We start from the raw sequence: 14,395 nt of genomic DNA on the forward strand, positions 1-14,395 counted from the left end.
CAGATTCTCCAGAGCGCCTGGGGAACCAATTCCTTGGTGATAGTGCGCTATATAAGTACTGTTACATGTACAACAAATCAGTGAACTGAAAAAAGTACAAGTGGATGTGGGCGGGGCGTTGCGTGACGTCGAACACAGGGTTTTTCTTTTTTAAATGTAGGCATATACACGCTGCGCAAGACTTCCCGCTCGTGCTACGCAGTGCGCAACCCGGGCACGTGACTACAAAGGCGTTGCCGAACGTGCAATCCACGTGACGACGACGGAACGGAGCGTTTCTAAGGTCCTTTTCTCGGAAGGGAACGAGCGACGCTACCAATGGAGGAGGCGGGAACCAGCTGGCGGGGCCCCGGCGGCCGGGACAAGCCGGTGAGGGTTTGCGGGCGGGAATGGGGACCCCGAGGCGAGGAGCCGGGCACTGAGTAAAAAAAGGGACGCAACCCAATGGTTTCCCGCAGAAATAGGAGTGCAGGTCAGGCCTGAATGCCCCCCCCCCCCCTCCGCCCCCAGAGTCACAGCCTCTGCTTCCTTGCCAAGAAGGGCTGCAGGCAGTGCCACCCTGAGGCCAGGCCTGACTGCCCCCCCCCCCCCCCGAGAGAGTCACAGCCTCTGCTCCCTTGCCAAGAAGGGCTGCAGGCAGTGCCACCCTGAGGCCAGGCCTGACTGCCCCCCCCCCCCCCCGAGAGAGTCACAGCCTCTGCTCCCTTGCCAAGAAGGGCTGCAGGCAGTGCCACCCTGAGGCCAGGCCTGACTGCCCCCACCCCCTCCCAAGAGAGTCACAGCCTCTGCTCCCTTGCCAAGAAGGGCTGCAGGCAGTGCCACCCTGAGGCCAGGCCTGACTGCCCCCCCCACAGAGAGTCACAGCCTCTGCTCCCTTGCCAAGAAGGGCTGCAGGCAGTGCCACCCTGAGGCCAGGCCTGACTGCCCCCCCCCCCCCCCCCGAGAGAGTCACAGCCTCTGCTCCCTTGCCAAGAAGGGCTGCAGGCAGTGCCACCCTGAGGCCAGGCCTGACTGCCCCCCCCACAGAGAGTCACAGCCTCTGCTCCCTTGCCAAGAAGGGCTGCAGGCAGTGCCACCCTGAGGCCAGGCCTGACTGCCCCCACCCCCTCCCAAGAGAGTCACAGCCTCTGCTTCCTTGCCAAGAAGGGCTGCAGGCTGTGCCACCCTGAGGCCAGGCCTGACTGCCCCCCCCCACAGAGAGTCACAGCCTCTGCTCCCTTGCCAAGAAGGGCTGCAGGCAGTGCCACCCTGAGGCCAGGCCTGACTGCCCCCACCCCCTCCCAAGAGAGTCACAGCCTCTGCTCCCTTGCCAAGAAGGGCTGCAGGCAGTGCCACCCTGAGGCCAGGCCTGACTGCCCCCACCCCCTCCCAAGAGAGTCACAGCCTCTGCTTCCTTGCCAAGAAGGGCTGCAGGCTGTGCCACCCTGAGGCCAGGCCTGACTGCCCCCCCCACAGAGAGTCACAGCCTCTGCTCCCTTGCCAAGAAGGGCTGCAGGCAGTGCCACCCTGAGGCCAGGCCTGACTGCCCCCACCCCCTCCCAAGAGAGTCACAGCCTCTGCTCCCTTGCCAAGAAGGGCTGCAGGCTGTGCCACCCTGAGGCCAGGCCTGACTGCCCCCCCCCCAAGAGAGTCACAGCCTCTGCTCCCTTGCCAAGAAGGGCTGCAGGCTGTGCCACCCTGAGGCCAGGCCTGACTGCAGCCCCCCTCCCAAGAGAGTCACAACCTGTGCTTCCTTGCCAAGAAGGGCTGCAGGCTGTGCCACCCTGAGGCCAGGCCTGACTTGCCCCCCCCTCCCAAGAGAGTCACAGCCTCTGCTCCCTTGCCAAGAAGGGCTGCAGGCAGTGCCACCCTGAGGCCAGGCCTGACTGCCCCCACCCCCTCCCAAGAGAGTCACAGCCTCTGCTCCCTTGCCAAGAAGGGCTGCAGGCAGTGCCACCCTGAGGCCAGGCCTGACTGCCCCCACCCCCTCCCGAGAGAGTCACAGCCTCTACTTCCTTGCCAAGAAGGGTTGCAGGACGTGCCACCCTGAGGCCAGGCCTGAATGCCCCCCAAAAGAGTCACAGCCTCTGCGTCCTTGCCAAGAAGGGCTTCAGGCTGTGCCACCCTGAGGCCAGGCCTGAATGCCCCCCCCCCCAAAGAGTCACAGCCTCTGCTCCCTTGCCAAGAAGGGCTTCAGGCTGTGCCACCCTGAGGCCAGGCCTGAATGCCCCCCCCCCCAAAGAGTCACAGCCTCTGCTCCCTTGCCAAGAAGGGCTTCAGGATGTGCCACCCTGAGGCCAGGCCTGACTGCCCCCCTCCCAAGAGAGTCACAGCCTCTGCTCCCTTGCCAAGAAGGGCTGCAGGCTGTGCCACCCTGAGGCCAGGCCTGACAGCCCCCCCCCAGAGTCACAGCCTCTGCTCCCTTGCCAAGAAGGGCTTCAGGCTGTGCCACCCTGAGGCCAGGCCTGACAGCCCCCCCCCCCGAGAGTCACAGCCTCTGCTCCCTTGCCAAGAAGGGCTGCAGGCTGTGCCACCCTGAGGCCAGGCCTGACAGCCCTCCACCCCCCCCCAGAGTCACAGCCTCTGCTCCCTTGCCAAGAAGGGCTGCAGGCTGTGCCACCCCGAGGCCAGGCCTGACTGCCCCCCCGAAGGGGGTCACAGCCTCTGCTCCCTTGCCAAGAAGGGCTGCAGGCTGTGCCACCCTGAGGCCAGGCCTGACTGCCCCCCCCCCCCCCAAGAGAGTCACAGCCTCTGCTCCCTTGCCAAGAAGGGCTGCAGGCTGTGCCACCCTGAGGCCAGGCCTGACTGCAGTCCCCCTCCCCCCTCCCAAGAGAGTCACAACCTGTGCTTCCTTGCCAAGAAGGGCTGCAGGCTGTGCCACCCTGAGGCCAGGCCTGACTTGCCCCCCCCCTCCCAAGAGAGTCACAGCCTCTGCTCCCTTGCCAAGAAGGGCTGCAGGCTGTGCCACCCTGAGGCCAGGCCTGAATGCCCCCCCCCAAGAGTCACAGCCTCTGCTCCCTTGCCAAGAAGGGCTGCAGGCTGTGCCACCCTGAGGCCAGGCCTGAATGCCCCCCCCCCCCCAAGAGTCACAGCCTCTGCTCCCTTGCCAAGAAGGGCTGCAGGCTGTGCCACCCTGAGGCCAGGCCTGAATGCCCCCCCCCCCCCAAGAGTCACAGCCTCTGCTCCCTTGCCAAGAAGGGCTGCAGGCTGTGCCACCCTGAGGCCAGGCCTGAATGCCCCCCCCCCCAAGAGTCACAGCCTCTGCTCCCTTGCCAAGAAGGGCTGCAGGCTGTGCCACCCCGAGGCCAGGCCTGAATGCCCCCCCCCCAAAGAGTCACAGCCTCTGCTCCCTTGCAAGAAGGGCTGCAGGCTGTGCCACCCTGAGGCCAGGCCTGACAGCCCTCCACCCCCCCCCCCCAGAGTCACAGCCTCTGCTCCCTTGCCAAGAAGGGCTGCAGGCTGTGCCACCCTGAGGCCAGGCCTGACTGCCCCCCCCCCAAGAGAGTCACAGCCTCTGCTCCCTTGCCAAGAAGGGCTGCAGGCTGTGCCACCCTGAGGCCAGGCCTGACTGCAGCCCCCCCTCCCCCCTCCCAAGAGAGTCACAACCTGTGCTTCCTTGCCAAGAAGGGCTGCAGGCTGTGCCACCCTGAGGCCAGGCCTGACAGCCCCCCCCCGAGAGTCACAGCCTCTGCTCCCTTGCCAAGAAGGGCTTCAGGCTGTGCCACCCTGAGGCCAGGCCTGACAGCCCCCCCCCGAGAGTCACAGCCTCTGCTCCCTTGCCAAGAAGGGCTGCAGGCTGTGCCACCCTGAGGCCAGGCCTGACTGCAGCCCCCCTCCCCCCTCCCAAGAGAGTCACAACCTGTGCTTCCTTGCCAAGAAGGGCTGCAGGCTGTGCCACCTTGAGGCCAGGCCTGACAGCCCCCCCCCGAGAGTCACAGCCTCTGCGCCCTTGCCAAGAAGGGCTTCAGGCTGTGCCACCCTGAGGCCAGGCCTGACAGCCCCCCCCGAGAGTCACAGCCTCTGCTCCCTTGCCAAGAAGGGCTTCAGGCTGTGCCACCCTGAGGCCAGGCCTGACAGCCCCCCCCCTCCCCCCCGAGAGTCACAGCCTCTGCTCCCTTGCCAAGAAGGGCTGCAGGCTGTGCCACCCTGAGGCCAGGCCTGACAGCCCTCCACCCCCCCCCCCCAGAGTCACAGCCTCTGCTCCCTTGCCAAGAAGGGCTGCAGGCTGTGCCACCCCGAGGCCAGGCCTGACTGCCCCCCCCGAAGGGGGTCACAGCCTCTGCTCCCTTGCCAAGAAGGGCTGCAGGCTGTGCCACCCTGAGGCCAGGCCTGACTGCCCCCCCCCCCCAAGAGAGTCACAGCCTCTGCTCCCTTGCCAAGAAGGGCTGCAGGCTGTGCCACCCTGAGGCCAGGCCTGACTGCAGTCCCCCTCCCCCCTCCCAAGAGAGTCACAACCTGTGCTTCCTTGCCAAGAAGGGCTGCAGGCTGTGCCACCCTGAGGCCAGGCCTGACTTGCCCCCCCCTCCCAAGAGAGTCACAGCCTCTGCTCCCTTGCCAAGAAGGGCTGCAGGCTGTGCCACCCTGAGGCCAGGCCTGACTGCCCCCACCCCCTCCCAAGAGAGTCACAGCCTCTGCTCCCTTGCCAAGAAGGGCTGCAGGCTGTGCCACCCTGAGGCCAGGCCTGACTGCCCCCCTCCCAAGAGAGTCACAGCCTCTGCTTCCTTGCCAAGAAGGGCTGCAGGACGTGCCACCCTGAGGCCAGGCCTGAATGCCTCCCCCAAAAGAGTCACAGCCTCTGCTTCCTTGCCAAGAAGGGCTGCAGGCTGTGCCACCCCGAGGCCAGGCCTGACTGCCCCCCCGAAGGGGGTCACAGCCTCTGCTCCCTTGCCAAGAAGGGCTGCAGGCTGTGCCACCCTGAGGCCAGGCCTGACTGCCCCCCCCCCCCAAGAGAGTCACAGCCTCTGCTCCCTTGCCAAGAAGGGCTGCAGGCTGTGCCACCCTGAGGCCAGGCCTGACTGCAGCCCCCCTCCCAAGAGAGTCACAACCTGTGCTTCCTTGCCAAGAAGGGCTGCAGGCTGTGCCACCCTGAGGCCAGGCCTGACAGCCCCCCCCGAGAGTCAAGCCTCTGCTCCCTTGCCAAGAAGGGCTTCAGGCTGTGCCACCCTGAGGCCAGGCCTGACAGCCCCCCCCCCCCCCCCCCCCCGAGAGTCACAGCCTCTGCTCCCTTGCCAAGAAGGGCTGCAGGCTGTGCCACCCTGAGGCCAGGCCTGACTGCAGTCCCCCTCCCCCCTCCCAAGAGAGTCACAACCTGTGCTTCCTTGCCAAGAAGGGCTGCAGGCTGTGCCACCCTGAGGCCAGGCCTGACTTGCCCCCCCCTCCCAAGAGAGTCACAGCCTCTGCTCCCTTGCCAAGAAGGGCTGCAGGCTGTGCCACCCTGAGGCCAGGCCTGACTGCCCCCACCCCCTCCCAAGAGAGTCACAGCCTCTGCTCCCTTGCCAAGAAGGGCTGCAGGCTGTGCCACCCTGAGGCCAGGCCTGACTGCCCCCCTCCCAAGAGAGTCACAGCCTCTGCTTCCTTGCCAAGAAGGGCTGCAGGACGTGCCACCCTGAGGCCAGGCCTGAATGCCCCCCCCCAAAAGAGTCACAGCCTCTGCTTCCTTGCCAAGAAGGGCTGTAGGCTGTGCCACCCTGAGGCCTGGCCTGAATGCCCCCCCCCCCCCGAGAGTCACAGCCTCTGCTTCCTTGCCAAGAAGGGCTGTAGGCTGTGCCACCCTGGAGCCAGGCCTGCATGCCCCCCCCCCCCGGAAGAGGGCCACAGCCTCTGCTTCCTTGCCAAGAAGGGCTGCAGGCTGTGCCACCCCGAGGCCATGCCTGCCCATCCCCCCCACAGAGAGTCACAGCCTCTGCTTCCTTGCCAAGAAGGGCTGCAGGCTTTGCCAGGCCTGAATGCGCCCCCCCCCCCAGAGAGTCACAGCCTCCTCCTCCTTACCAAGAAGGGCTACAGGCTGTGCCACCCCGAGGCCAGGCCCGAATGCCCCCACCCCAGAGAGTCACAACCTCTGCTTCCTTGCCAAGAAGGACTGCAGGGTGTGCCACTGCGAGGCCAGGCCTAACTGCCCCCACCTAAAGAGGGTCACAGCCTCTGCTTCCTTGCCAAGAAGGACTGCAGGCTGTGCCACCCTGAGGCCAGGCCTGACTGCCCCCCGTGAAGAGGGTCACAGCCTCTGCTTCCTTGCCAAGAAGGGCTGTCAAGTGAATATACATCCTAAAAAAAAAAACTCCTGTTCAACGGTTTCAAAATGTTATTGCACGAAGCAAGAGATTACATTACCAAGCAGACCTCGTAGGTCGTTTTTAGCAGAAGAGATATCGCTTCCAACTCAGTGCTAAATAATAGCCAGTCAAAAAGAGTCAATTTAACAGTACAGCGGAAGGGGGCAACTGCTCCATCGGTTCTTTAGCTATGGTTGCAGGACTCTCGCTTTAGCCCTGTACAATTGTTCAGTTTCCGGCTGTACATCCAGTGGTGGCTGGTGAATTATTATTTTTTAATTGGAGGGGTGTAAGCATTTCCCCCAAATATAGCTGTGCAATGGAGCGCAGCGAAGGAGCCTGAATCATTCAGTTGATGGTGGGGAGCTGGGTGGGGTCTTCGCCTCTCCTTGCCCCAATAACATTTTTAATGTAATGGCCTAAAATGGTGCATTTTACAGCCGTGTTATATTGAAAAATTTGGTAAAATGCAAAATTGGTTGTCTAGGGTAACTCGAGGAAAAAATCCAATAGCTGCAAGTCACCAACGGTGCAGAGGAGCCTTTCGCCAAAACATGTTCATGAGGCCTTTGCCCACAGTATATGCCTATAATATATATATATTTTTTTTAAGTTCACCCTGGCTTCGTCTGTACATTTGCATGCTGGATGCACTGACATATGCCAGTATTCCAATATAAGCAAATGTTTGTTTGCTTTGTACATGCCAGTAATGATATAAGAAACATATGCACGCCATCTAAGAACATACTCCTGTTGGCTTTACTATTAAAAATGCTAGGTCACAGTATGAACCCCGACCAAGCTGGCTTGATTGATGGGTTATTTATAATGTGCCTATACACCAGTTTTTCTAAATGCCAGTCTAGTCATGTAAACTCTTATGCTTGCTTTATCAGAGATGCCTAATACAAATTGTCATGCCGCAGTACGAAATGTCTAGAGTGGCTGCATTAAAATGAGTCTACCTACGTCATGGCACTTATATCAAATGGGCCCAGTAAAAAAACATTGATTTGTGTGCTTGCAAGGCGCCGGCACCCCAACTCACTCCCCCCACCAAAATCGGCTCCACAGCCCATTACAGAAAACGCACCCAATGACAGAACCTTCACACATAGCATTCATTCACAGCAATCGTCATATGCCCACTCATTACATACACATTTAAATTAAATTAATGTATCTTCTGACCTGGACCTGATGTTTCCTACCAGCGCTCCAGCTTCCATATAGCACAAACGAGAAACAATGAGCGCTTCCTTGTTCGTGGACATGCGCAGAGGCTGAGACCGGATATAGCATTTGCGGGCCAGGCCCACCCACAATCTGTACAAGCCCACTCAGTAGTGCTGTGTGGTCATTTACAGATGTTAATGTCACTCATTAGTCCGCTATCATTGTTGAGTCACTTTCCAAACCTCGACTACATAAGCTAAGCAGCTGTCATCATTATTATCTCGTGCACATACGCCTGCATGCATTGCATATGTAAGCTAGCTTCCTCCTGATCTCAAGTTAGTCATCCTTTAAAACTTACCTGGATATCCGACTCCCTATCTAGTGATTGTACCTGAAACGCAATGTTTTAACCAGCACACTTTAATGTCAAACTATTAGCTTGATCACGTGTGCATTCTATTGCTAGTTGAACATATGTTTGCATAAGATGTTTTGTGCCCTCGTATTACCCATCACCACTCAAACTCATCATCGATGCTGAATATCCCGATACTCGCCTCCAACGCTCCATTAGCAGACTAGCCTAACGTTACACGACCATTGTGCATATTTAGTTACCTGTTTGACCTATTGAACCTAGCCATGTATTTATCTCTCTTAGCCTTACTTACCATCCCAACTGGCCTGCTCTGCTTGAACCTGTCCATACCAGCATTTATTACAGTGTCGTTTTCCACTTATGATGGACTCCAAACTTACTTCAAAGGGTCCCACATTTGCCTATCCATGGCATCTAGCCTTCCACCATCTGTCCTAATACAGCCGACAAGATTCCTTCCATTATGTCTACATATTGAACCTATCCTCCCACGTAGGTGAATATCTCCAGATACACGTTCTGAACAGAAAGCCCTGCATATGACCAAAACTCTACCAGCGACACTGCAGTACCACCCCACACAATCGCTGCCTTCCGTTATTCCAATAATCGGCCACATCAACAAGCCACACCCTCACCACTACCACCTCAACTAGCCTCACCTACACCATTGCCCACCTTACTGTGCTCCATGCATCATAGAAATCTCAGACTAAGTTCCAGACTCCCACGGTGGCACGTCGCCAATATCAACACTGCAGTAACCCACACCCAAGCTAACTCAGCCACTACTCCCCCTGTACCTGAGCACAGCCCAAGGTTACCGAAGAGCAAACGGGACAACATGGCCCCTCCAAAGCTGGTGTCATCAATGCGAGATGCTTACCTGCACATTCACTAGATATCGCCGACTTTATAACACTACACGACCATGACTTTGTCACCATCACTGAGACCTGGCTTCACAAAGCCTCAGGACCATCCACTGCCCTCGCAATCCCGGACAATTACTCCATCATCCGAAACGACAGAGATGACAAAGCTGACAACCCCTTATAAAACATCACTTGGTTTAAGAAGCATCAACAGCTTACCTATGCCGTCAGCAGAACTATTATCTATCAAATGACCCACATCCACTATTACTATTCATCTCATATACCGTCCACCAGGACCACTCGCCACCTTTTGAAGAAGATATATCACTTCTGTTATCTACTAACACCAAAAATAGCTCACAAGCCATCATCTTGGGAGATTTCAATTTAGGCTTCCAAGACACCAAAGCCTGCGCCCTTAAGGACACCATCACTGAATTTGGTTTCACACATCGCATAACGGAACTGGCACACAATAAAGGTACAACCTTGGATTGATTAGCTGACTTAAATTGCAACATCAGTATCCTATCTAACTCTCCATGCGCCTGCACCAACCATCATCCTTCTTTTGTTTATTATCATAGCTTCCTCGTCGCCCGAGCCACAAAATCTGACCACTGAGAAATGAATACCATTACTCCAACTGATTATTAACCTTACCACAAATCTCTGATCCCACGGCCTCCCAAAGCTATCAACACACTAACGCCACTTAAATTACGCAAATCTAAACCTCGTGCTCACATCAACACCTGGTACACCCCACACCTCAAAGCGCTTAGGAAACTGAAAATAATATTCGAGGCGTTGTGGAAGAGCACCCCATCCCCAGCAAACAAAGACAATCTCACTGCAGCTTCCTTTAACTACAAGGTCGCCATTATCCAAGCAAAAAAAGATAATTATAATGACTGTATAACCAAAGCTAAGTCTAGCACTAAGGAACTGAAAGAGTTGGAATCACTGGCCCCACTTCCTGACACCTGCACCAAAGATACGTTGTGGTGCACGAATATCCTGGATGCTCTCCAAGACAAAATAGAGAGAGAAAAAAAGAGTCCACTCAGCACCCACCCTCCCCCACCAGGAAGGTGCAGCCCCAATTTAACTTCAAGCCCTTATCCATCAAAGAGGTTGAGACTATCGTCCTGAAACAAAAACCTTCTTATTCCCAGGGAGATGCATGTCCTGAGCCTCTCATTAAGGAGGCTGTGAAGGAACTGGCACCCTTCATTACTTCTGTCATTAATGCTTCATTTAAATCCAGCATAGTACCTAATAATCTTAAAGACACGTGAGTACTCTCGCTTCTAAAAAAACATCCATAGATCCTAATCCATCTAACTATAGACCCATCATGACAGTACCTTTTCTGCTTAAAATATTGGACTCGGCAGCCATTCTGCAGATATAGCACCACCTTGAATCCAATAACTTGCTAGGCCTTAGACAATCAGGATTCAGACCCAGGCATGGGACTGAAACTGCTCTAATCGACCTTAAGAGACAAATGCAGACACTGAAAGACGATGGTAAACTTGCCTTCCTTCTTATACTGACTTATCAGCGGCATTTGATCTGGTTAACCATACGATTTTATGTAAACACTTCATCTGCTGCAAACTTCTCAGACCACGCAAACGCCTGGATTGAGTCCTTAACAACAGATCCATGAGGGTCTTCGTGCCTTCAGCCTCTGCTATACCTACGTCGGTTACTTGTGCTGTCCCCCAGGGATCTTGCTGTCTCCCACTTTCTACATGTGTTTACCAAGCCACTTTTTGATGAGCTCGACTATTTGTGTATCACTTACACTAATTATGCGGATGACACCCAGATCATCATCCCCATTACTGGTGATTCATCTGTTGGACTCTAAATGACGTTTACCATCGCTGTACAAGCATGGGTGGCGAAACATGGGCTCTGTCTTAACGGCGATAAGATGGAGCTGCTCATCCTGGGCTCACCAGCCAACCTCAACAAACTGAATGGGTTATTCACCTCCTTCAATATTGCTGGCAATGTAATCAAAGTATCCAAAGTCGTTAAAACTCTGGGAATTTATATCGATTCTGCAGTAACCTTAACGAGACAAACCAACGCCATGGCTTCTTCCTCCGCCTACACATGCAAGCTTGTAACTGCTTGCGCCCCTACCCGACAACAGCTAACGGCATCACACAAGCATTAGTCCTCTCTAAGCTTAATGCGCTCTATCTTGGCACATCACAACAAAACCTTTACAAAATGCAAGTCCTGCAAAATAACGCCATCGGGGCAGGCTTGAACATCCCTAGGAGACCACACATCTCAGAAATCAGACACTCAATAAACTGGCTTAACATTAAGCAAAGGATCTCCCTTAAAACATTGTCCCTCACGCACAAGTGCATATCTAACCAGGCGCCCATCTACTTTTCCAATAATATCACCTGCCACACCACAATGCGACCCACCAGAACAGCCCAGATGGACTACGCCAACATCTCACGCTTTAAGCTACAAAGAGCAGGCACGGTTAGTTTCCCATTCCTCGCTGCAAAGAAATGGAATGCCCTCCCGCTCTCACTAAGGGAACCCTCTTTCTTTGTATTCCGGATAAAGGTTAAAGTGTGGATCCATGAGCAAGACCTTGCTTTAACTCCATAACCACAACCTGCCATGTAATTATTCTTGCAAATTGTACCTGATGTATATATGTAACTGTTACTATACTGGTGTATCACATGACCTGTATTTGTGTGTAACCTATCCTCATAGCGCCCAGATACCCCTGGGCCTGTGCTTGGCACGCTTTACAAATTAACATACAAACATGAAGTTCCTCAGCCAGCATCCCCAAAGAGCCATGCAAGGTTGGGTAAACAAAATGCCCCCTGATTTGCATGGCTCACTGGATTTGCAAGGCTGAGGAATAGAACTGTCAAACTGAAATGGGTCAAGCCAGCTGAGAAGCGCTCCCTCGGCTGCAGAAAGCAGCTGAGGGAGTGCTCTGTACATACACTGGGCTGCTCCTCCATTGTGGGAGAGGGTTCCCTTTGGCTGGCACCCCGAGTCCATTATGAAGAAGTTGCTACTGGTAAACCGTCAATTAATGTATGCCCATGGTCAGTGTGGATGGAGGGTGAAATACTGTTGACTTTGTACAGAGACTGCACTGTTGGGAATATAGTGATTTTAAACACATTGATTTTTGAACACATTAAGGGACCCATAGACCTGTCCTACAGTAAAGGCTACCAGGATAGCTCAGCAGGTTAAGGGACAGTTGCGAAGATGTTATACATTTAAAATTGGCTGTGAATATTATGACTTTTTGCAATTCCTAATAAAACAAACAAGTGCTTTAAACGGCAGGCGGATTGGTTTGGCTGGTAGCTTGCTTATATTCAGGTCAGATTTCCCCCCCCCCCCCCCCCCCCCCCCCCGGAGCAAAAATCAAAAGCTACCGCACAATAGAAGCATTTTTGTGATTAAACAGTTTGAGAAGCATTCAACCTCTTAAAAAATATATCCTATGATAAAACACAAAGGAAGGGGCACAAAAGTGTATTTGTGTGGCAGTCTGAAAAAAAATAAACACATTTTAAAGGAAACTCGTGAATGTAAGTTTGCATGTTTCAGTTTGGAAATGTCTTTTTCTAGACAACTGTAAGTTGCACATTTGGAAAACAATAGTGTGCCCATCATTTAGAAATCCTGCATTTATCAGTGATGGCCCCCACCCCAGTGATATTCATGGCCCATGAATTCCAGTGGTGACCCTTGCAGGCCAGAAGAAAGAAGACAGGCTAAGCAAATGGAGCCTGCAAACGTGTGAATGGCGGTTGGGAGACAAAGCACCTTTTAAAAACTCTTGGAAGGGCAGGCCACCAATTAAGGGGGGAATTGGCACCCCTACCGGGACGCTTATGGCTGCAAGTCCTCTGTAAATAAAAGCACAACTTTCACTCTGAAATGGGGAAAGAACATTTTATCCCCTTCGCTTTTTGGAAGTTTCTGAACACTGTGTAGTCACTAAAATGGGTCAACCTAGCACATGGGGAAACCCAGTAACGCCAAGGCTTCAACTCAATTCACACATCTTTTATATACTTTAAATAAAATCGTAAACCATTTGCTGCACGCTTACAGCTGTCATGCAATGCAACACATACTTTCATGGAAGTTGTTGGTAACTCGCGCACAAATAATTTAAAGTAGCATTAGCGAACCACACAGGGCTGCCTTTTTATTTATGACTTGTATAGCGCAGCCAATGACCCGGAGCCTTAAGGGCGCTAGACACACAAGACGGGGACAATAACAGCTGACATAGATAGGGGTCTAAAATCTAAACAATGGCGTTAGTTGAGCAGAAGGATCTGCATTCCATTTATGCAGACCCTAATGGAGATTTCTTCTCTTAGGTTAAAGGGGAGTCAATTCCAAGAGGCTGGTCCTACCGAATAGAAGGCTCCATTTTTTTTTTCACCTGTGTCAACCTGCATGCGGGGGTCTTTAGTAGAGAACAGTTGTTAGATCTCAAGTGATATTGACTGGCTTTTGGTAACAGTTTGTCATTAAGATGGGTTGGCCCAGATTTTTTCATGCAGTTGAATGTGATCACCATCAGCCGAAAAAACATTTTCTCCTTGATTGGTAACCAGGGAAGGTCCCTTCTTGCATCCGAAATATGATCCCTTCTATTACGGTCCACAATGACTTTGAATGCATTATTCTGCATCACTTGAAGTCTATTAATCTCACAGTTAGGTAGACCAATCAAAAGGCTGCTACAGTAGTCTATTCTCAAGCCTAAGGCCCGAGCTAGGGTTTCCCTACTTGTTCTAGAGAGGAAAGTCAGGCACTAGACAGAAGTTTAATATAGTATGCTGCAGAGGCAACCAGCCTGCTAACCTGTGCTTTCATGTTCAGGTTGCAGTCAGATAAACGCCCAATGTTTTAACCTTCTTTTTGATCTCAATAGTGCAGCCCCCAATCTGTAGTTTGGTATACTGTTCCTCCAACTTACAGGTTTTAGTGTCTGTTCCTAGAAGCATCAACTCTGTCTTACTCGTATTAAGTGTTAGGTCGTTAGCAAACATCCAATTTTGGATAATACTGTAGACCCTGTTAATGTTGGCTTCATCTTCTGAAAAGACACCATTGAGGGGGGGTGACACATTGAGTATCATCAGCGTAATTGGTAAACTCGCCATTAATATCCAGCAAGTCCAGGAATGGCACAGTAAAAATATTATAAAATATAGGGGAAAGACAAGCTCCCTGGGGTACTCCTTGGGATTATAATCGACTATGTCACTGCTTACACTGCATTGCTGTCCTCCAAGGAGTGGTTTAACCCACCGCGCTGCCGAGGTTATGAAACCCGCTACCTCCTCCAACCTGGTGACCAAAGCTATGTGGTCCACCAGGTCGAAGGCAGCAGACGGGCCCAAAAGCATCAGCATGCTTTTATGCTCTACCTGCCGTGGCCTGGCCATCAGTACTGGGGTGCTTAGTAACAAGGGGACCATGAGGACATCAGCACACGCTACAGTAACCTCTTTGAGGGACAGACAGCCACAAAGTGTTTAACATGAACCTCCTGCAGGATTGTCTCGATACACTTGTGGGTTGTCTTAAGGGCCACAGAAGACTGATAGATGCGTGTTGAATTAATTGCATGCTAGATTCCTCAGACTGCGTTTTTGGAC

At 53.7% G+C, this 14,395-nt stretch overlaps 1 protein-coding gene across 1 annotated transcript in view; it reads left to right on the forward strand.

Moving 5' to 3' along the window:
• The first annotated feature begins 272 nt into the window (after positions 1-272).
• The window catches only part of MDM4 (MDM4 regulator of p53), a 169,802-nt gene continuing 155,679 nt past the window's right edge, over positions 273-14,395 (forward strand). The window contains exon 1 of the mRNA XM_069633115.1: positions 273-369. The gene's annotated coding sequence lies outside the window, so the exon portion shown is untranslated. The remainder of the gene's footprint in view (positions 370-14,395) is intronic.

Source organism: Ambystoma mexicanum, chromosome 13 (genome assembly GCF_040938575.1).
Source record: "Ambystoma mexicanum isolate Mex_15411 chromosome 13, UKY_AmexF1_1, whole genome shotgun sequence".
NCBI lineage: Eukaryota > Metazoa > Chordata > Amphibia > Caudata > Ambystomatidae > Ambystoma > Ambystoma mexicanum.